Genomic DNA, 21,931 nt, shown 5'->3' with positions numbered 1-21,931 from the left:
TGAGAATAGAGACCTTTTACTCCTACTCTAATGGGTAAAAATAAAAGCTATGCATGAAGCCTCTTTAGTCATAACACTCCCACCTAGTCAACATATATTTAGGACACCTCATAAGGTGTCCTAACCAGTTAAGAGTTACCAGCAGGTGTCTTCATAATAGAAAAAGTAGTCAGTGGTTCCTGCACCACATGCAATTTCTGTAGAGTTGTTGAAAGAGTGTTTTGATATTTCTGTATGATCAATCCATAAATAATCTAGACCTACATGCTTTTGAAAATGATTTCACATTATATACCAAAATACTTAACTACATAGGCTAATAATCATATTTTTCTATCAATTATTTAATTAACCAACATGTTATTTCAAGTTATCCCTTAGTGGCGCAATAATGTAAAAAAAATGTAATGCCGAAATTGGGCATGCATATAAATTGGGCTATTAAAGGCACCTAGGGCCTATGTTAACTTTGATTGTGTTCAATGAGCCCGTATACACAAAGCATCTCAGAAAAGGTCCTAGGAATTCTGTTAAAACCTGTTCTAAGACTAAAAAAACTCCCAGCTCAAGAGTAGGTTTTAGGATGATGTTAAGACGCTGCCCAGACAAGAGCCAGGACAACTCATAAAGTTTCTCAGCTGGTAATCACGACAGTTTGAGGTTCCACAAAGGAAAGAAAGTAATTACGCTGATTGACGTTGTTGCAAATGATGGGGAATAACCAAACGCTTCAGACAACCACGGCGAAGATGACTGTTCAACAAATGTTGCAATGGTAAAACGTTTGATATCATTTTCGCCTGACACGATCATTTAGCCTAATATGTTACCATGCATAACCTTTTATTTTATTTATTTTTCGACCAATTCTGAATATTACCGTTAACATATATCAACACACAACTCTAAATCGCTTTGCCACAGTAGGCATCAAGTTTTTTGCCAATAATGTTGCATTCAACGTTTGAAAGCTCTATCATTTTCATCGAACAGAATCAAAGTTAACATAATTCCTAGATGCCTGCAATTGCCCGACCTATAGGCATGCCCAATTTAGGCTTTTATTTATTTTTATTTTTACATGAAGTTGCGCTCCAAAGGGATAACTTGAAATAACATGATGTAGGTAATTAAATAATCGAAAGAAAAATGTGTTTATTTATTGGTTATAAGTATTTAGGTATATCATGTGAAATCAAGAGATACTGTTGCATGTAAGTCGAGATTGATTAGTCATATAGAACTCAATTATCAAGACACCTTCTGGTAACTCTGGTCTCCTAAATATCTGTCGACTAGGTGGGACTCTTGGGACAGCTCATGAAGTCTCCTAAATATCTGTCGACTAGGTGGGACTCTTATGACTAAAGAGGCTTCATTAATAGCTTTTATTTGTACCCTTAAGAGTAGGAGTAAAATGTCTCTATTCTCAGGATTTACGACCAATTTTCTACTCTGAGATGCTTTGTGGATATGGCCCCAGATCTCTACTTGATTCTACTGATGGCCTCCCCGACCCAAGCACACTCCTTATTGAATATAACAAACTGCCTTTTTATGTAGAGGTTGCGCGTGGAGGTTTAAGTAATTCTTATATTATGATGACAATAAAAGACTGGTCAGACTGTTTCTACTGGTGTCATTGCTGGTTCCTGGGGGATTATGGGATGGATGGGTGGTTTGTACCGTGACCCTAAGGGGCAAAGTAGCTTTGGGTTGTATCCCAATAATCTCTTCTTTCTCCTGAAGTGTGCACTGGTTCACTTCACTCCATGGAATTGAAAGGAATTGACTTCTATATGGAAACTCCCTCTAGCCAATGCCTACACATTTCCAATGCTTTTAAACGTGTGGGGAGTAGTGAATGAGTGAGAAGCAACCATGGCTTGTGATGTTTTTCTACCAGAAGACACTGCATCTTTATTTAGACACAGGAGGCCAAGGAAGCGAATGGAGTCATGCAGACCGCAAGACACTTAGGAGCTGTTTTCCATGTTGTTATTTAGCAGCCTTGCAGGTTGGTAGAGATGTGATCTACACCTCGATTACGCTGATAGAAATCCTCATTATTTTGTTTCATGATTTTCAGTTTGAGTGTCATTATTTCTATATAGGCTACACGTTCTCGTTCTGAACTTCTAACACGAGTGGGGTGGGTGTGGCTTCGTGACAATGATCACTAGAGCAGCTGCTCCAACGCAGTTCCACCGCCAAAACATCAGCTATGCAGGTGTCGGCTATCGCCGGTTAACGCTTGATCTGATTGAATCTAGTCCTTAGTTGTGCAAGACATTTTATAAATATACTGTAAACGATAAGTAGCATATTGTTTTTAAACGTGTGCATGCTTTTCTCCTACAAAACAAAAGCTGATTCAAAGTGGGTGTGGAAGATTTCAAAACTCATCAGCGAAGGACTCCGGTAGGATAAACATGACTACTAACGAATAGACATCTCTTCGACCACTTGTTGGTTTCCTGGTCATGGAGGATAGAGCACGGAGGATGGACTTTTGCCCAAATGAGAAAAGACACACAACACACACACATACACAGAGAGAACACACACAAAACACAGCTCTCACAGTGAAGATGAAACTGTTTAGTTATTGTTCAGAATGTACAAAATGTATTCAGACTTCAGGGCTCATACTATTTCAGTGGGGTGTTATTATTGGTGTAGATAGTATCATTTCACAAATCTCCACATACAGTGTAGAAAGTATTCACACCTCTTGACTTTTCCACATTTTGTTGTGTAACAGCCTGAATTTAAAATTGATTAAATTGAGATTTTGTGTCACTGGCCTACACACAATACCCTATAATGTCAAAGTGGAATTATGTTTTTAGAAATGTGTACAAATTAATAAAAAACTTGTCAATAAGTATGGAACCCCTTTGTTATGGCAAGCCTAAATAAGTTCAGGAGTAAAAATGTGATAAAAAATGTAATAGTGTTTAACATGATTTTGAATGACTACCTCATCTCTGTACCTCATCTCCCACACATACAATTGTCTGTAAGGTCACTCAGTCCAGCAGTGAATTTCAAACACATATTCAACCACAAAGACCAGGGAGGTTTTCCAATTCCTTGCAAAGAAGGGCACCTATTGGTAGATGGGTAAAAATAAAAAGCAGACATTGAATATCCCTTTGAGCATGGTGACATTATTAATTACACTTTGGAGGGTGTATCAATATACCCAGTCACTACAAAGATACAGGCATCTTTCCTAACTCAGTTGCCGGGGAGGACGGAAACCGCTCTGGGATTTCACCATGAGGCCAATGGTGACTTTAAAACAGTTACAGAGTTTAATGGCTGTGATAGGAGAAAACAGGATGGATCAGCAACATTGTAGCCAGTAGCGGTGCATGGGTAACATCACTGGGGAAGCCAAGCCAGGGAAAAAAGCCATATTGTGATAAATGCGTTGTTTGCTCTATAACCTGTTAGTTCATATGCTTTGCACTGTGATATATAGGCCTAAGGCAGAGAATAAGAAGACAGTGGCAGAACAAATTCAACCACACCTTTGTTTCATCACAAAATCGGAGAGCAACATCTGTCCTGTGGAGTCCACAAAGCATATTGCATGTAACAAACAGTTAAATGACCTACAGTATGGTCAATCAAGTTAATGTTTCCGACATTTTCGGACTACTAAACAACTATTGATTTAGAACAAATACCGCAAATCGCAAAGAAAACAGGAGCTGGCTTCACTATTCCAGCACCATTTCAACTTCAACATTTAAAGTAGAAAAAACATGTTGACTCACCCTACTTGTAGAGAAACGCCAATACCATCCTCCTCTCTTTCATGTTACCGAAACGGTCTATGACTGTCATACAGTACACGCTTTTAGTTTTTGTTGTCCTAGGCTACCTGGTTAAAATGCTTGCTTGCTAGCCTAACTTCCTTTCATGGGCAACGATTAGTTAGCTAGTTAACATTAGCCTACCACATATAGCTACATATTGAACTTCCATCCTATCAGGCCAGAGGCACAATGTATGAATTTATGGTTGGATCAGAATTGCCATTATAATAATTGGCCAGTACCGATAATTAAGTAAAACCACAAGTCCAAATCCCTATCTCCCTCCATGGCTAATTTAGGAAAGGGCCAATTTTAGCTAGCTAGCAACTGGAGCACAATAACACAACGAGATGCAACAATTCAAGTTTTTGACAATGACTTTTGGCTTGATGTGATGTGATTGGTGTGAAGCCAAATCCAAACTGGCTTCCCTTGACACTTTTTTTGGTGCACCAGGACCATTCAAGGTTGAGCTCACTCAGTTTAGCTCAACACTGATTGGCTATTATTGTATAAAAAAATTATCAAGGGAGGCCAAATGCTCGCTGGCTTCCCTTGCATTCAATGCTACGGGCGCAACAATATCATACTCTTTTTGACCAGACAGCATCAAATAGATGAGCTACACATACAGAGACAGAGGGGCGCTGTTTCGCTCGCTCGGATGCTTTATCCGGTGAGATACATTGTCTCTTGCGAATTTAAGCAAAATTATGAAACACAGAGAGACGGAAGATATTATTTTCTTGGGGGGGGTGGCTGGGTTCCCTTGGCATCCATGAATACATGCCACTGATTGCAGTTACTCCACAATTCTAACCTAAATGACGGAAGGAAGCATGTACAGAATACAAATATTACAAAACATGCATCCTGTTTGCAATAAGGCACTAAAGTAAAACTGCAAAAAAATGTGGCAAAGAAATGAACTTTATGTCCTGAATACAAAGCATTATGTTGGGGGCAAATATATCACAACACATCACTGAGTACCATTCTTTATATTTTCAAGCATGGTTGTGGCTGCATCATGTTATGGGTATTCTTGTCATCAGCAAGGACTAGGGAGTGTTTTGGGGTATAAAAATAAACGGAATAGAGCTAAGCACAGGCAAAATCCTAGAGGAAAATCTGGTTCAGTCTGCTTTCCAACAGACACTGGGAGACAAATTCCCCTTTTAGCAGGACTATAACCTAAAACACAAGGCCAACACTGGAGTTGCTTACCAAGACGACATTGAATGTTCCTGACCTGAGTGGCCTAGTTACAGTTTTGACTTAAATCGGCTTGAAAATCTATGGCAAGACTTTAAAATGGCTGTCTAGCAATGATCAACAATCAACTTGACAGAGCTTGAAGAATTTTTAAAAGAATAATGTGCAAATATTATACAATCCACATGTGCAAAGCTTTTAGAGACTTACCCAGAAAGACTCACAGCTGTAATTGCTGCCCAAGGTGATTCTAACATGTGTTGACTCAGGGGTGTGACTACTTATGTAAATTAGATATTTACAGTGAGGGAAAAACGTATTTGATCCCCTGCTGATTTTGTACGTTTGCCCACTGACAAGGAAATTATCAGTCTATAATTTTAATGGTAGGTTTATTTGAACAGTGAGAGACAGAATAACAACAAAATAATCCAGAAAAACGCATGTCAAAAATGTTATAAATTGATTTGCATTTTAATGAAGGAAATAAGTATTTGACCCCTCTGCAAAACATGACTTAGTACTTGGTGGCAAAACCCTTGTTGGCAATCACAGAGGTCAGACATTTCTTGTAGTTGGCCACCAGGTTTGCACACATCTCAGGAGGGATTTTGTCCCACTCCTCTTTGCAGATCTTCTCCAAGTCATTAAGGTTTCGAGGCTGACGTTTGGCAACTCGAACCTTCAGCTCCCTCCACAGATTTTCTATGGGATTAAGGTCTGGAGACTGGCTAGGCCACTCCAGGACCTTAATGTGCTTCTTCTTGAGCCACTCCTTTGTTGCCTTGGCCGTGTGTTTTGGGTCATTGTCATGCTGGAATACCCATCCACGACCCATTTTCAATGCCCTGGCTGAGGGAAGGAGGTTCTCACCCAAGATTTGATGGTACATGGCCCCGTCCATCGTCCCTTTGATGCGGTGAAGTTGTCCTGTCCCCTTAGCAGAAAAACACCCCCAAAGCATAATGTTTCCACCTCCATGTTTGACGGTGGGGATGGTGTTCTTGGGGTCATAGGCAGCATTCCTCCTCCTCCAAACACGGCGAGTTGAGTTGATGCCAAAGAGCTCAATTTTGGTCTCATCTGACCACAACACTTTCACCCAGTTCTCCTCTGAATCATTCAGATGTTCATTGACAAACTTCAGACGAGCCTGTATATGTGCTTTCTTGAGCAGGGGGACCTTGCGGGCGCTGCAGGATTTCAGTCCTTCACGTCGTAGTGTGTTACCAATTGTTTTCTTGGTGACTATGGTCCCAGCTGCCTTGAGATCATTGACAATATCCTCCCGTGTAGTTCTGGGCTGATTCCTCACCGTTCTCATGATCATTGCAACTCCACGAGGTGAGATCTTGCATGGAGCCCCAGGCCGAGGGAGATTGACAGTTATTTTGTGTTTCTTCCATTTGCGAATAATCGCACCAATTGTTGTCATCTTCTCATCAAGCTGCTTGGCGATGGTCTTGTAGCCCATTCCAGCCTTGTGTAGGTCTACAATCTTGTCCCTGACATCCTTGGAGAGCTCTTTGGTCTTGGCAATGGTGGAGAGTTTGGAATCTGATTGATTGATTGCTTCTGTGGACAGGTGTCTTTTATACAGGTAACAAGCTGAGATTAGGAACACTCCCTTTAAGAGTGTGCTCCTAATCTCAGCTCGTTACCTGTATATAAGACACCTGGGAGCCAGAAATCTTTCTGATTGAGAGGGGGTCAAATACTTATTTCCCTCATTAAAATGCAAATCAATTTATAAAAATGTTTACATGCGTTTTTCTGCATTTTTTTGTTGTTATTCTGTCTCTCACTGTTCAAATAACCCTACCATTAAAATTATAGACTGATCATTTCTTTGTCAGTGGGCAAACGTACAAAATCAGCAGGGGATCAAATACTTTTTTCCCTCACTGTATGTATTTCATTTTCAAAACATATTTTCACTTTGTCATTATGGAGTGTTGTGTGTAGATGGATGAGCAAAAAAATATGTAATCTATTTTGAATTCAGGCTGTAACACAACAAAATGTGGAATAAATCAAGGGGTATGAATACTTTCTGAAGTCACTGTACATTTATAACTGTCACGTTAGATGTTTGTTTCCTTACATTTTGCATAATTCCGTTACATCATTAGTTTAAATATATTTTCTCCGTCACGTTCGTGTCGTTGTTCCTGAGGAACGCTAGCAATAGTGGAACATATTAGGCTAATGTCGTGTATTAGGATTATGCCTTTGTTAAATGTTTTTCATGAAGAAATGGAATGTTGTTTATGTTAGGTCAAATGTGGCGTTTGTGGGGTGACGCCCCAGGGGAGACTGGTGATTGGCCAGAAGAGGGAGCACCCATCTTTTTGCATTGTTTATAAGTAGGGGCTAGACAAAGAAAGGGCAGAGCGACCATTGCAATCCGGGCCGTCGCTCTCCGGATGTCATGACATCTGTCACTTATGCTCAAGCTTGTGATATGAATAAACCTTATGATCCAAGTTCAGTATGAGCGGACTCCTTTGTTCATCAGCAATAATTGCCAGCTTCACCCGATACGACAAATGGCGCCCAACGTGGGGCTGGTCTGCAAATCTCCTTTGCTTCATGCGTAGCCGCCAAGCTAACTCGATCTGAAGTGCCAGAAAAGGGTGAGTTTTCCTCACAGCTTTGGAGGTTGTTGGTTTGGATGCTATGTGATTGTACACTGGAGAAATGTACCATACGACCGTGCCTCGTGTGGCGTTATTGCTGATAACTGGGGGTCTGGCTAATCATTATAAAAAATTTAAAAACAGCGCAAAAGTGGGTAGAGCTTATGGATTGTTTATAGAGATGTGTTGCTTGAATAGTAAGTCAAGAACAATCGGGGCCAAGATATGTATACAAGTTAGGACATTGCAGGATTTGATAAGCCCTCGGAACGAACGAGGCGACCCCTATGGTGGGCCATAAATCCTGGTAACGCGCTATGTGTTGTCAGGTCAGTCTTGGACTGGAGTTTGGTTGTAGATTTAGTGGGGGTTGCTTGCCCATCTTCTATTCGACGGGATATCTGCTTGGGGGGGGGACCGCTCATAAAATATCCAGAACTCACGGCAGCCTAAAGTTGGAAAAAAGGAAAAAGTAATTAAAGACGCAATGTCAGGTGCATTGTTTTTATGCTACATGGTGCATACAGGCTAAGGCTAAATGCTAATGCTAAATGCTAATATGCTGCATGCTAACATGTGACCGTAGAGGTCCACTGCGATGGGAGAAAGCCTCTTAAATTATGTTTGTCTGTGGAATTTCGGTTCTATGTTTTGTGAGCGCTGTTAAATGTTGTTTGACTATGAGGGGGAAACGGAGGTACAGCAGGACTGTTAACCGTCTATTTGGGGTTGGGGAGAGATCTAAGAATCTCCCTTCCACGGTGAAAAAGTATTTTTGAATGTATCGCGCATGCGTGGGATTTTACTAAACAACACATCTGTTACACTGCAGGGGGAGACAGGGAGACACAGACGAGGGAACAAAGAGGAGAGATTTTAACACGAATCTTATAGTTTTAAAGCGGCTGGTGTTTGAACATGAAACTATTTGTTGAGATGTAGTGAATTTATACATTAAATATATGTTGACGGAGTATAATGAATTAAATTAAATGACGGATTAAAAGAAAATAAAAATGTTTTTGAGCGATCTATTTAGTTCTGAGTTCAGTCTTATAGCGAATGTGAACGAAGGAATATTGAATATGGTTGAAATAACTCAGTATTGCATTAACTACTAAAATCTTTTTCTGTGTATGTTCTTTTGTCATATGAGAGGAGCAATAGGACGATACGACAGGAGAGAGAGAGAGAAAGAGAGGGGGTGCTGACGTACACGTCACGTGACGCGACAGAGGATCAAGTCAAAAAGGTTTTGGTACTGATTATGGTTACAAAATCTTCCCCTACAGGATATTTGATGTTATGACAATTTCACATAGGCTTGGCAAATAAAAATTGCATTTTGGAGGCTATGTGCATCACTGGGGTTGATTGGAGATGTGTTGGGAATCAAGGACTGACATTATTCTGTAAATTTAAGATAATTAGGTGCGTATAGAGCATGGGGGTTATGGGAATTGTAGTAATGGTAGGGTTACAGGCTTTGTTTATGGGTATTGTAGTCTGAAGTTGACTACTTGCATTTGATGGGTTGTGGTAAGATAGCCACCACTAATTGATAAATTGGTGACATAGGATGTAGAAATAAAAAATTTGTTTTAATTATTCATAATTTTTAATTGAGTTTTTAATTGAGTTTTTATTTTAATTAGAAATGGTTTTTGAATAAAAAATTTAATTGAATTTTTTCATATTCAGATTTTTATTGATTTAATTAATATTTTTTTGGGGGGGTTGTTAGGTTTATATTAATAATTAAAGGGGGGAAGCCATAGGCTATATAGTCTAAAATAAAATAATTCACGATAAAGGAATATAAAAGGGGTGACTGTTATTCTGGGTTACATTCTTACACCAAGGGATTTCAGGCTAGGCTAAAAGGTGTTTAGTCGTTTGCCAAGTCTGTGTGTAAAGAAGTCAGAAGCATGTGGGGACTTTCCCGATCACATATTCTAAAAATTGGTGGTAAAGGGATTTTGTGAATAAATCAGTGGAAAAGGTTTTTAAAGGTTAGGAGAAAAGATTAGATTAAAAAGTTAGGAGAACTAGGTTGAAGGAACTCTAAGACAGTAAGCTAAGTTTCAAAGTTAGTAGTAAGAGAGAGAGAACAGTGGTGAAGGACATTTTAGAGTAGGAAGATCAAGGTAATTATAGGTGTATTTTTTATAATCAAAAGTTTGAAAGTCAGGGATTAGAGGTAGGACTGAGAGTTGGGAAAAAGTGACACTAGTGGGGATAGATGGAAGTACAAGCAAAGACTTCAAAGCTTTGGGGAAAATGGATGAAGTAACTAAGGACATTAACACTTCAGTCTATTAAAACAACAGTGAGAAGCAATTTAACTCTTTCAACATTGATAGTTATTAAAGCCATAAATATATCGCATTTGATTATAAGGGAAGCAATAGCTCCAGCACCAATTTTAGACGAAAATACTTATTAGGGTTAGGATGGGGACGTTCCTCCCACATGGAGAGATAATTATGGAGAAGAAGTATTGTTATCAGGACCAGATGTAGAAGCGGTGTCCCCTAATCAAAGGAGGTATAGTTTGTACAACAATATGAAGTGGAAGAGGTTATGAGTGATTGTTCACTTATTTTGCGTAATGTTACAGAGAAAGATCAGGGAGAATATATGTGTACTTATCTAGTGCAAGCATTAAAATTTGTTCCGGTTAGAATTATTGGTTAAAAGGCTATGTAATTCGTAAAGTGACGCTTATAATGGAAGATTTGAAGTCTGTTGAAGTTTCCGCAGTCACCGAGGGAGTTCAGGAGGAGTAGATTACAGTAGTCACTCCAACAGTAAATAATGCACATAGGATATCGGTAGCTTTCCCACTAGAAGTAGTTAAGAGTGTTAATACATCAACTAAATCAACTACTTTAATGGTAACTTTGGAAGGAATTAATGATACGATGGCAATAGCAAATGTAGGAAGTATGACACCGACAACAACTTTTCTGAAATTAAAGGGGGTAGCAAGAAGGACTCAGGGGTTTATGATACGGATAGAGAGCCAATACAGATTCATCTGAAATAGTACAGGATACTATCATGGAGGTACAGGATGAGGTCTTTGATTTTAATGACAGACAAGGAGAGGTATCTGATCAGTACCGCTCGTTAGGGAAGAGAGAAACTATATGCATGTGGTTTGATTCTTCTGTTGTGAAAATTAGAGATAGATGGGCAGCTCATTCTGTAAGATCAGTGAGGAATCTTGAGGGTCCATGTCTGTTGAGAATTCCAGCACCAAACATGTTAGAGACGGTCGCTTTGTCATGACTGTTGTATCAGCAACAACAATCAGTAACAGATAAAATAATGTCGTTGTCAAAACATTTGTTTAAGCCTAGGTTTAAGGGTTATTGGGTTAAGTGAATTAACTTGTGTGAATTTGTTAGATGTGAAGGAAAGTCAGGTAACAGCGAACCCTGAAGCATTTGAGGTGAAGCAGTGAGGGCTAAAAGTTGTTTGGTTCTAATAAAACATATGAGGTAAGGGGTATGTTTATGGGAATATCAGATTGTGATGATTATATGATAACTTTGGGTAAGCATGACCTTAAGGGTAGTAATGAGAAATATAATGTTACTTTTTATGTACCAGGTAGTAAGAAGAGCAGGACTTTGATGGTGAAAGATCAGCTTTTGCCTGACAATGTGACTATTGGGAATGTTAAAGATATTTAGAGGGTTTGTGGTGATAAAGCATATATATTCTTACCCTATTGATGGATAGGATGTTGTTACATGTCAACGTTGAAGCTTCCATATGAGGTTTTTACCATTAAAAGAGGGGTAGCACCGGACACAGATAAAGCTGAAGCTAGGTTTGAAATAGGGTGGGAAAAAGACATGGCTACATGTCATAGTCTTCAAGCCTATCATTGAAGGATAAAGTTAAGGGAGAAGGGGGGACTTTTTCCATGGTATGGTGTAACATTTGGGAAGATCCTATTGATAATGTTAGTTATACTTTGAGTCCAGATAGTTCAGATATTATCACTAGGGTTATATATGCATTGAAGAATATAAGGGATGCATTTGGTAGATCTGAAGGAGCGGAAGTCAGCGAAGACTTGGTTGCAAGATCAGGTAGGCCCAGTAGGGGCAGTGATGGTTCAGATTTTAGTTGCAGCTTTGATAACACTGTGTGTGATGTTTGTAATTTGTTACTGACCTTTGAGAAAGCTATGATATTGAGATAGGTTGGAGAGTGATGCCTGGAGACAACACTCAGATGCCGGTGTTGACTGTTCCTGATCTGGATGAAGATGGACAAGTGGAACTGAATGGATAAATATCATTTTTGATGATTTGATCATTTTCCAATTTTTTTTCAATATTAGGGTGATTTTAGTATGATTTTATGAATCAAAGGGGGGAAGTGGGTTAATGTGATTCATACATCATTTATATATCATTTTTATATTCTTAGTTGATCTTGATGTTTAATTTGAAAGTGTTGTTTTGCAAAAGATACTGTTTGGTCTTTTCTTTTCTTCCAGAAGCATTTGGGGGAACATGTGGAGATTGAAATACTCAAACAAGGACAATATGAAGGGACAATATGAAAGGACAATGACTGGAGGAGATGAAACAAGAAAGGTGTGGAGAGATTCCGATTCCATCATCAACAATCCATTGGAAGTCGAGACTACGGGGAGATGAAGTGTAGTGGACTACATTCCAGTGTCTGCAATGGAATATAGACATATTTGCATGTGTAAATACATAATTTGTGTCATATTCTTAGGTGTTAATTTTTGTAGAATGATATTTGATGTTTTTGAATACATGTGAGGATCTTAGATGTTTTTGTTTATTTCGTGAATGCTTAGGGACAGGGAGTCTAGGCAGGGAGAGGTCCACTGTAGGGTCCAATGGGTTGACCAGCCTTAGAGTGGATATTTTTTGGATAGGATTTTGTTTGCAGGGGCTTACATGTGTATTTAATTGCATCATAGTTTCAAATGCATTTACATGGTTTATGAGTTTATCTGGAGTATCTAGGTGGTTGCCTGGGGCAGAGGGACCGTGAGAGAATTTTACTGTCTTGATTGATAACGAAGGTTGCCGGACAGGTTTTTCGCTCTCACACTCCATAAAGATTTGTTCATATTTCATAGTAATGTTTTTCATGAAGACACACTTCATAAACAGTTAGTCATATTTCATAGAAAGGTATTTACACTCTAGAGGAGAATGTTTTTGGTTTAAGGTTAAAGATACTCAATAAGATAAATTGTTACTTGTCATAATCCTATTCTGTTTGTTTTCGAGACTGTTTAGTCTCGAAGGGGGGAAATGTCGTGTATTAGGATTATGCCTTTGTTAAATGTTTTTCATGAAGAAATGGAATGTTGTTTATGTTAGGTCAAATGTGGCGTTTGTGGGGTGACGCCCCAGGGGAGACTGGTGATTGGCCAGAAGAGGGAGCACCCATCTTTTTGCATTGTTTATAAGTAGGGGCTAGACAAAGAAAGGGCAGAGCGACCATTGCAATCCGGGCCGTCGCTCTCCGGATGTCATGACATCTGTCACTTATGCTGAAGCTTGTGATATGAATAAACCTTATGATCCAAGTTCAGTATGAGCGGACTCCTTTGTTCATCAGCAATAATTGCCAGCATTCACCCGATACGACACTAACGTAATTTGGGACATGTTGCCTATTTGAATCATTATGGAATGCAGACCATACATAGCAGTTTAAACCTGGAGCCTGGTGCACGGTTCATGACGACTGGACCATTATCATCACAGTTCCATGATTAGTGAGGATTATTAGGGTAGATTTATAGAACTACTGTTCAACCCCTATTGTACACTTTTCTCAATTGAATATGGCAACTTCAAACCATTCTACTTTTTATTCATCAATATATTTAGTGCATAAAGGCTCTCCAAACCTTAAAAATTTTTTTCTTATTATTTATTATTCATAAATACTTCCCTAACCCCCCCAAAAAGATATACAAGATCAGAGTATTTTTAAATCTATCAATTGGTGCTGAAAAGGAGACGAATATGCATGTATTTACATGGCTTTCTTTCATTGCTCGCTAATATTCTGAACTGTTCTCTCCATATACTCTCCATGGTGAGTCTGCTGAGAAAAATCGAATTAAAGGTACAGGGATGGCTTTAGATAAATGTACTGAAAACCCTATTGAATGAAAACTCGACGAGATAATCTGTTGCCCAGATTAAAAACTCTGTTGGCCAGAATAAATTACATTTACTCAGCCCGTGCAAGCGAACCACACCTGCAAAGCCTGTTATTCACCTGCATAAAATAAATCTGAATAACAACTACTGAGATGTGTATAGGAAAGGCATGCGTAGGAAAAGCGTACATTTCCTAAGCCTGAATCCGTCCCTACTTGATTATCAATTTACAGCAGTCGAATTAAGTAATAGTCAAATGTATTTTAACACATGACAAGACAATCATATCAAAAGTAATGTGAGCATTGCATTGTGAAAGCAATTACTTTATTTGAACATGTATTGCAATGTAAAACATGTATTTCTAGATGAAACACTGATTAAGTTTGGTGAAAAAGTGACTGTATGATTTTATGTGTTGAATTTACTCAATTGAAAATGTGCTTAGTGTTTTGAAACAACCGCCTTTTTGATGATCTGTTTTGAATTTTGTACTAAGCTAAAATGTACCACATACTTGTGAAAATTGCACCAAAGAGTTTGAAAAAAATTGTAATTGCCAGAATCATCAGTATCCCTTTAAGACCAATGGAATCCAATCAAATGTATTGGTCATATACACAGATTTGCAGATGTTATCGCAGGTGCATGAAATGCTTGTGTTTCTAGCTCCAACACTGCAGTAATAACTAGCAATAAAAAAAATCAATACACACATAATCCAGAAAAAATAAAAATAATAAGTTACACTGCCTTCGGAAAGTATTCAGGCCCCTTGACTTTTTCCACATTTTGTTAGGTTACAGCCTTATTCTAAACTTGATTAAATAGTTTGTCCCCCTCATCAATCTACACACAATACCCCATAATGCACAGCAAAAAAAGTTTTTTAGAAATGTTAGCAAAAAAATACCCTGAAATATCACATTTAAATAAGTATTCAGACCCTTTACTCAGTACTTTGTTGAAGCACCTTTGGCAGCGATTACAGCCTCGAGTCTTCTTGGGTATGACGCTACAAGCTTGGCACACCTGTATTTGGGGAGTTTTTCCCCATTCTTCTCTGCAGATCTTCTCAAGCTCTGTCAGGTTGGATGGGGAGCGTCGCTGCACAGCTATTTTCAGGTCTCTCCAGAGATGTTCCATCGGGTTCAAGGACATTGAGACTTGTCCTGAAGCCACTCCTGTGTTGTCTTGGCAGTGTGCTTAGGGTTGTCCTGTTGGAAGGTGAACCTTCGCCCCAGTCTGAGGTCCTGAGAGCTCTGGAGCAGGTTTTCAATAATGATCTCTCTGTACTTTGCACCGTTCATCTTTCCCTCGATTCTGACTAGTCTTCCAGTCCCTGCCGTTGAAAAACATCCCCAGAGCATGATGCTGCCACCACCATGCTTCACCGTAGGGATGGTGCCAGGTTTCCTCCAGACGTGACACTTGGCATTCAGGCCAAAGAGTTCAATCTTGGTTTCATCAGACCAGAGAATCTTGTTTCTCATGGTCTGAGAGTCTTTAGGTGCCTTTTGGCAAACTCCAAGCGGGCTGTCATGTGCCTTTTACTGAGGAGTGGCTACCGTCTGGCCACTCTACCCTAAAGGCCTGATTGGTGGAGTGCTGCAGAGATGATTGTCCTTCTGGAAGGTTCTCCCATCTCCACAGAGGAACTCTGGAGCTCTGTCAGAGTCACCATCCGGTTCTTGGTCACCTCCCTGACCAATGCCCTTCTCCCCCGATTGCTCAGTTTAGCCGGGTGGCCAGCTCTAGGAAGAGTCTTGGTGGTTCCGATCTTCTTCCATTTAAGAATGATGGAGGCCACTGTGTTCTTGGGGACATTCAATGCTGCAGAAAATGTTTGGTACCCTTCCCCAGATCTGTGCCTCGACACAATCCTGTCTCTGAGCTCTACGGACAATTCCTTTGACTTCATGGTTTGGTTTTCGCTCTGACATGCACTGTGGGACCTTATATAGACAGGTGTGTGCCTTTCCAAATCATGTCCAATCAATTGAATTTACCACAGATGGACTCCAATCAAGTTATAGTAACATCTCAAGGATGATCAATGGAAACAGGATGCACCTGAGCTCAATTTCGAGTCTCATAGCAAAGGGTCTGAATACTTATGTAAATGAGGTATATTTTTTAAATTATTTGTTAATACATTTGCTAAAATTTTAGAATAAGGCTGTAACGTAACAAAGTGGAAAAAAGTCAAGAGGTCTGAATATTTCACAAATGCACTGTATACGGGTATGTCTGGATGTATTGTGATGGAAGGTGTGGTGTGCGTTTTTGTGTTTGAAAAAGGAAATGGTTGCATATCCCGGAACCAATGTGTGTCTGTGAGCAGGGTTTGTGAGAGAGGGCTTTCAATTAGATGTGTACATCTATTTATTAATTTTTTGGAACGGTCCCCAACCCTATATCCTAGACACCCATTTGAGTTACCCATACACATTTACATTTACATTTTACACCAAAGAGAAGTCCACATCTGTTTTATGGCCCTGCTGTAAATTGCCTATATGCAGCCAAAACAGAAAGATAAATGCAGTCAGAGACCTACTAGAGCAGCACCACCCCCTCAAGATTCTGAGCCTGTCTGGCAGGGTTGGTCCTACAAAGCCAGAGCCCCCTGATGGGAGAGCATAATATACAAGGACATTCTCAAAGCTAATAATGAGAACCTTGACGACCTTTTACCTAGCCGGTGGGGATTCCGGTGCGGTACCCCCACACAGGTAGTGGCAGTGCTGGCAACACTGGCTGCAGTAAACCATGGGGAGGGGGACACATTCGGACAATCATAGAGGGGGTATATTATTGTGGCCCTGGTGGCACAAAATAATCAAAGATCTGACTACACGGAGATGCTTGGGAAAATGGTTACAACGGGGGACTAGAGTGTGTGTGTTTCAGGGGAAGAGGGTGGATCTGATCTCCATCACCTAGGACTTGACATAGGTTAATCAGATCTCACATTTTTGTCAATTTTTGCTCAATCTTGCATGCTTTCTCAAACAGCTGTAACTGTATATGCATTCGTAAATGAGGTCCTTTCTTGAGTTGGCTCTGGGACCAAACAACCGTTGAGCATCTGAGCTTATGGTTGATTGTGGAGGAAAGGGGTTGAGTGTGTAAGAGTGTGTGTGTATGTGTGTGTGTGTGTATCCCACATCTGTTGCAAGGGGGTAAGGATGTTAGGGAGTATATAGGATGAACCACAATAATTGTTTGCTAAAATAATAATTGCTTGACAAAAATGTAATGTAATGCAATGGCAATCCGGATTATAGGTAACAATCCTTCACATGAACTGCTGACATAATTACACATATTAATTGATAATAATAGAAATTAAGATATGAAAGATATTTGAATAGATATATATTTTTAATAGCTATATATATATATATATATACAGTGGGGGAAAAAAGTATTTAGTCAGCCACCAATTGTGCAAGTTCTCCCACTTAAAAAGATGAGAGAGGCCTGTAATTTTCATCATAGGTACACGTCAACTATGACAGAAAAAATGAGGGAAAAAAATCCAGAAAATCACATTGTAGGATTTTTTATGAATTTATTTGCAAATGATGGTGGAAAATAAGTATTTGGTCAATAACAAACATTTCTCAATACTTTGTTATATACCATTTTAGTCATTTAGCAGACGCTCTTATCCAGAGCGACTTACAGGAACAATCAGGGTTAAGTGCCTTGCTCAAGGGCACATCGACAGATTTTTCACCTAGTCGGCTTGGGGATTAGAACCAGCGACCTTTCGGTTACTGGCACAACGCTCTTAACCACTAAGCTACCTGCCGCCCCATATACCTATACCCTTTGTTGGCAATGACACAGGTCAAACGTTTTCTGTAAGTCTTCACAAGGTTTTCACACACTGTTGCTGGTATTTTGGCCCATTCCTCCATGCAGATCTCCTCTAGAGCAGTGATGTTTTGGGGCTGTCGCTGGGCAACACGGACTTTCAACTCCCTCCAAAGATTTTCTATGGGGTTGAGATCTGGAGACTGGCTAGGCCACTCCAGGACCTTGAAATGCTTCTTACGAAGCCACTCCTTCATTGCCTGGGCGGTGTGTTTGGGATCATTGTCATGCTGAAAGACCCAGCCACGTTTCATCTTCAATGCCCTTGCTGATGGAAAGAGGTTTTCACTCAAAATCTCACGATACATGGCCCCATTCATTCTTTCCTTTACACGGATCAGTCGTCCTGGTCCCTTTGCAGAAAAACAGCCCCAAAGCATGATGTTTCCACCCCCATGCTTCACAGTAGGTATGGACTCCCGAGTGGCGCAGTGGTCTAAGGCACTGCATCGTAGTGCTAGCTGTGCCACTAGAGATCCTGGTTCGTATCCAGGCTCTGCTGTAGCCGGCCGCAACCGGGAGACCAATGGGGCGGCGCACAATTGGCACAGCGTCGTCCAGGGTAGGGGAGGGTATGGCCGGCAGGGAGATAGCTCAGTTGGTAGAGCATGGCGTTTGCAACGCCAGGGTTGTGGGTTCAATTCCCACGGGGGGCAAGTATGAAAATAAAAAAGTATATATAATAAAAAGCATAATAAAAATAATGTATGCACTAACTGTAAGTCGCTCTGGATAAGAGCGTCTGCTAAATGCCGTAAATGTAAATGTGTTCTTTGGATGCAACTCAGCATTCTTTGTCCTCCAAACACGACGAGTTGAGTTTTTACCAAAAAGTTATATTTTGGTTTCATCTGACCATATGACCATATGACACAAAAGGCAAGACGTCGGGTAAGCTTGGCTTTATACATAGCTTGGGCTTTGTCGAGTAAGGCTTAAACTATGTATTTAGATTGTAGTTAGGTATTGTAGGTAGTTATCGTGGGTTGTTGTATGTAATTATTGTAGGTTAGTATTGTATTCGACTGTGCCCGGTGTAGCACGAAGCTAGCTAGCTAACCCACCACCTGGACTAGCTGGCGAGTAGCTATTAGCAACGGTATAGTTGTTTCACGCCTGAGAGTGCCTGTAATTACGCCTGCTGGCTGCCTACAATAATTACATACAATAATTGCCTACCATTCAGCTGTTTTCTAACCTCATTGTCTGAACCGTTAACGTTAGGTAGCAAGTGGCTACTGTGCTTGAAATTTAGCTAGCTTGTTGCTACCTGGATAGCTACTAGTAAACAATAGCTGGAACGACCTAGCGAACAGACGCGAACTGGCTGAGTCAATTCAGTGGCTAGCTTTGCACTTGGCTAGCTAACAGTAGCTGCTAGGGGTAAGTCATAACCTACATTTGTGTTTTGTTTTTTACATAGTGGTAGCCCGAGTCGTTCAAGGAATTCGGGACATGGGTGACTAGTTAACGTTAGCTTGGCTCTCTCTGTGTTCGTGCCGTGAAAGGAGGGGTTCTTCTTTGTCTGAAAGCAATGGCTAGCTAGTTTGCTAACTATTCTAGCTAACTAACTGGCTGAATAAGTTGACGACGGACTCGCTCAAGCTGTCGGGACTAACCCACAACGTTAGACACGGACACGAACGATCTGCTTGCGTGTTGATACACTGGTGGTTTGTTGTGGCGCTAAAGTATTGGCGCTAAACCTTGTTGTTGGAGTCCGGCATGCTAGCTGGCTGTGGCGTCTTATGACTAGGTGCCCGGACGTTTTTCACGGAATAATACTGTACCTAGTTAGCTAGCTGAATAAACTAAGTTAGTCTATTTCTAGAAAACATTAAACCGCTGTAGTTTACAACAATTATAGTTTCTGAGGTGGAAGTTGGGAGAGTTATATTTGGGAGTTGTGGTGAGGGAGGCCCCGCTCTCTCCTTTCCCAGATGTTTAGTTCATTTCATTCCGATCTCCTCTGCATTATTGTAGCCATTTGCTGCAGCCTGTCAACTATGCCTCTGCCTATCCCTGTTCTCTCCTCTCCGCACAGGCTATACAAACGCCTCACACCGCGTGGCTGCTGCCTCTCTAACCTGGTGGTCCCTGCACGCACCACCCACGTGGAGTTCCAGGTCTCAGGCAGCCTCTGGAACTGCCGTTCTGCTGCAAGGCAGAGTTCATCTCAGCCTATGCTACCCTCCAGTCCCTTGACTTCTTGGCGCTGACGGAAACATGGATTACCACTGAAAACACTGCTACTCCTACTGCTCTCTCCTCGTCTGACCATACCCCGAGAGCATCTGGTCAGCGGGGTGGTGGCACAGGAATCCTCATCTCTCCCAAGTGGACATTCTCAATTTTTCCCCTGACCCATCTGTCTATCTCCTCATTTGAATTCCATGCTGTCACAGTCACTAGCCCATTTAAGATTAATATCCTTGTCATCTATCGCCCTCCAGGTTCCCTTGGAGAGTTCATCAATGAGCTTGACGCCTTGATAAGTTCCTTTCCTGAGGATGGCTCACCCCTCACAGTTCTGGGGGATTTCAACCTCCCTACGTCTACATTTGACTCATTTCTCTCTGCCTCCTTCTTTCCACTCCTCTCCTCTTTTGACGTCACCCTCTCACCGTCCCCCCCTACTCACAAGGCAGGCAATACGCTTGACCTCATCTTTACTAGATGCTGTTGTTCTACTAATCTCACTGCAACTCCCCTCCATGTCTCCGACCACTACTTTGTATCCTTTTCTCTCTCGCTCTCCTCCAACACTACTCACTCTGCCCCTACACAGATGGTAATGCGCCGTCGCAACCTTCGCTCTCTCTCTCCCGCTACTCTCTCCTCTTCCATCCTATCATCTCTTCCCTCTGCTCAATCCTTCTCCCTCCAATCTCCTGATTCTGCCTCCTCAACCCTCCTCTCCTCCCTTTCTGCATCCTTTGACTCTATGTCCCCTATCCTCCCAGCCGGCTCGGTCCTCCCCTCCAGCTCCGTGGCTTGATGACTCATTGCGAGCTCACAGAACAGAGCTCCGGGCAGCTGAGCGGAAATGGAAGAAAACTAGACTCCCTGCGGACCTGGCATCTTTTCACTCCCTCCTCTCTACATTTTCTTCATCTGTTTCTGCTGCTAAGGCCACTTTCTACCACTCTAAATTCCAAGCATCTGCCTCTAACCCTAGGAAGCTCTTTGCCACATTCTCCTCCCTGCTGAATCCTCCCCCCCCCCCCCCCCCCTCCTCCCTCTCTGTGGATGACTTCGTCAACCATTTTGAAAAGAAGGTTGACGACATCCGATCCTCGTTTGTTAAGTCAAATGACACTGCTGGTCCTGCTCACACTGCCCTACCCTATGCTTTGACTTCTTTCTCCCCTCTCTCTCCAGATAAAATCTTGCGACTTGTGACGGCAGGCCGCCCAACAACCTGCCCGCTTGACCCTATCCCCTCCTCTCTTCTCCAGACCATCTCCGGTGACCTTCTCCCTTACCTCACCTCGCTGATCAACTCATCCTTGACCGCTGGCTATGTCCCTTCCGTCTTCAAGAGAGCGAGAGTTGCACCCCTTCTCAAAAAACCAACACTCGATCCCTCTGATGTCAACAACTACAAACCAGTATCCCTTCTTTCTTTTCTCTCCAAAACTATTGAGCGTGCCGTCTTTAGCCAACTCTCTCGCTATCTCTCTCAGAATGACCTTCTTGATCCAAACCAGTCAGGTTTCAAGACTGGTCATTCAACTGAGACTGCTCTTCTCTGTGTCACGGAGGCTCTCCGCACTGCTAAAGCTAACTCTCTCTCCTCTGCTCTTGTCCTTCTAGACCTGTCTGCTGCCTTTGATACTGTGAACCATCAGATCCTCCTCTCCACCCTCTCCGAGCTGGGCATCTCCGGCGCGGCTCACTCTTGGATTGCGTCCTACCTGACCCGTCGCTCCTACCAAGTGGCGTGGCGAGAAGCTGTCTCCGCATCACGTGCTCTCACCACTGGTGTCCCCCAGGGCTCAGTTCTAGGCCCTCTCCTATTCTCGCTATACACCAAGTCACTTGGCTCTGTCATATCCTCACATGGCCTCTCCTATCATTGCTACGCAGACGACACACAACTAATCTTCTCCTTTCCCCCTTCTGATAACCAGGTGGCGAATCGCATCTCTGCATGTCTGGCAGACATATCAGTATGGAT

The sequence above is a fragment of the Coregonus lavaretus genome (genome assembly GCF_964263955.1).
Source record: "Coregonus lavaretus genome assembly, chromosome: 6".
NCBI lineage: Eukaryota > Metazoa > Chordata > Actinopteri > Salmoniformes > Salmonidae > Coregonus > Coregonus lavaretus.
Note: the sequence above shows the minus strand (reverse complement) of the source record.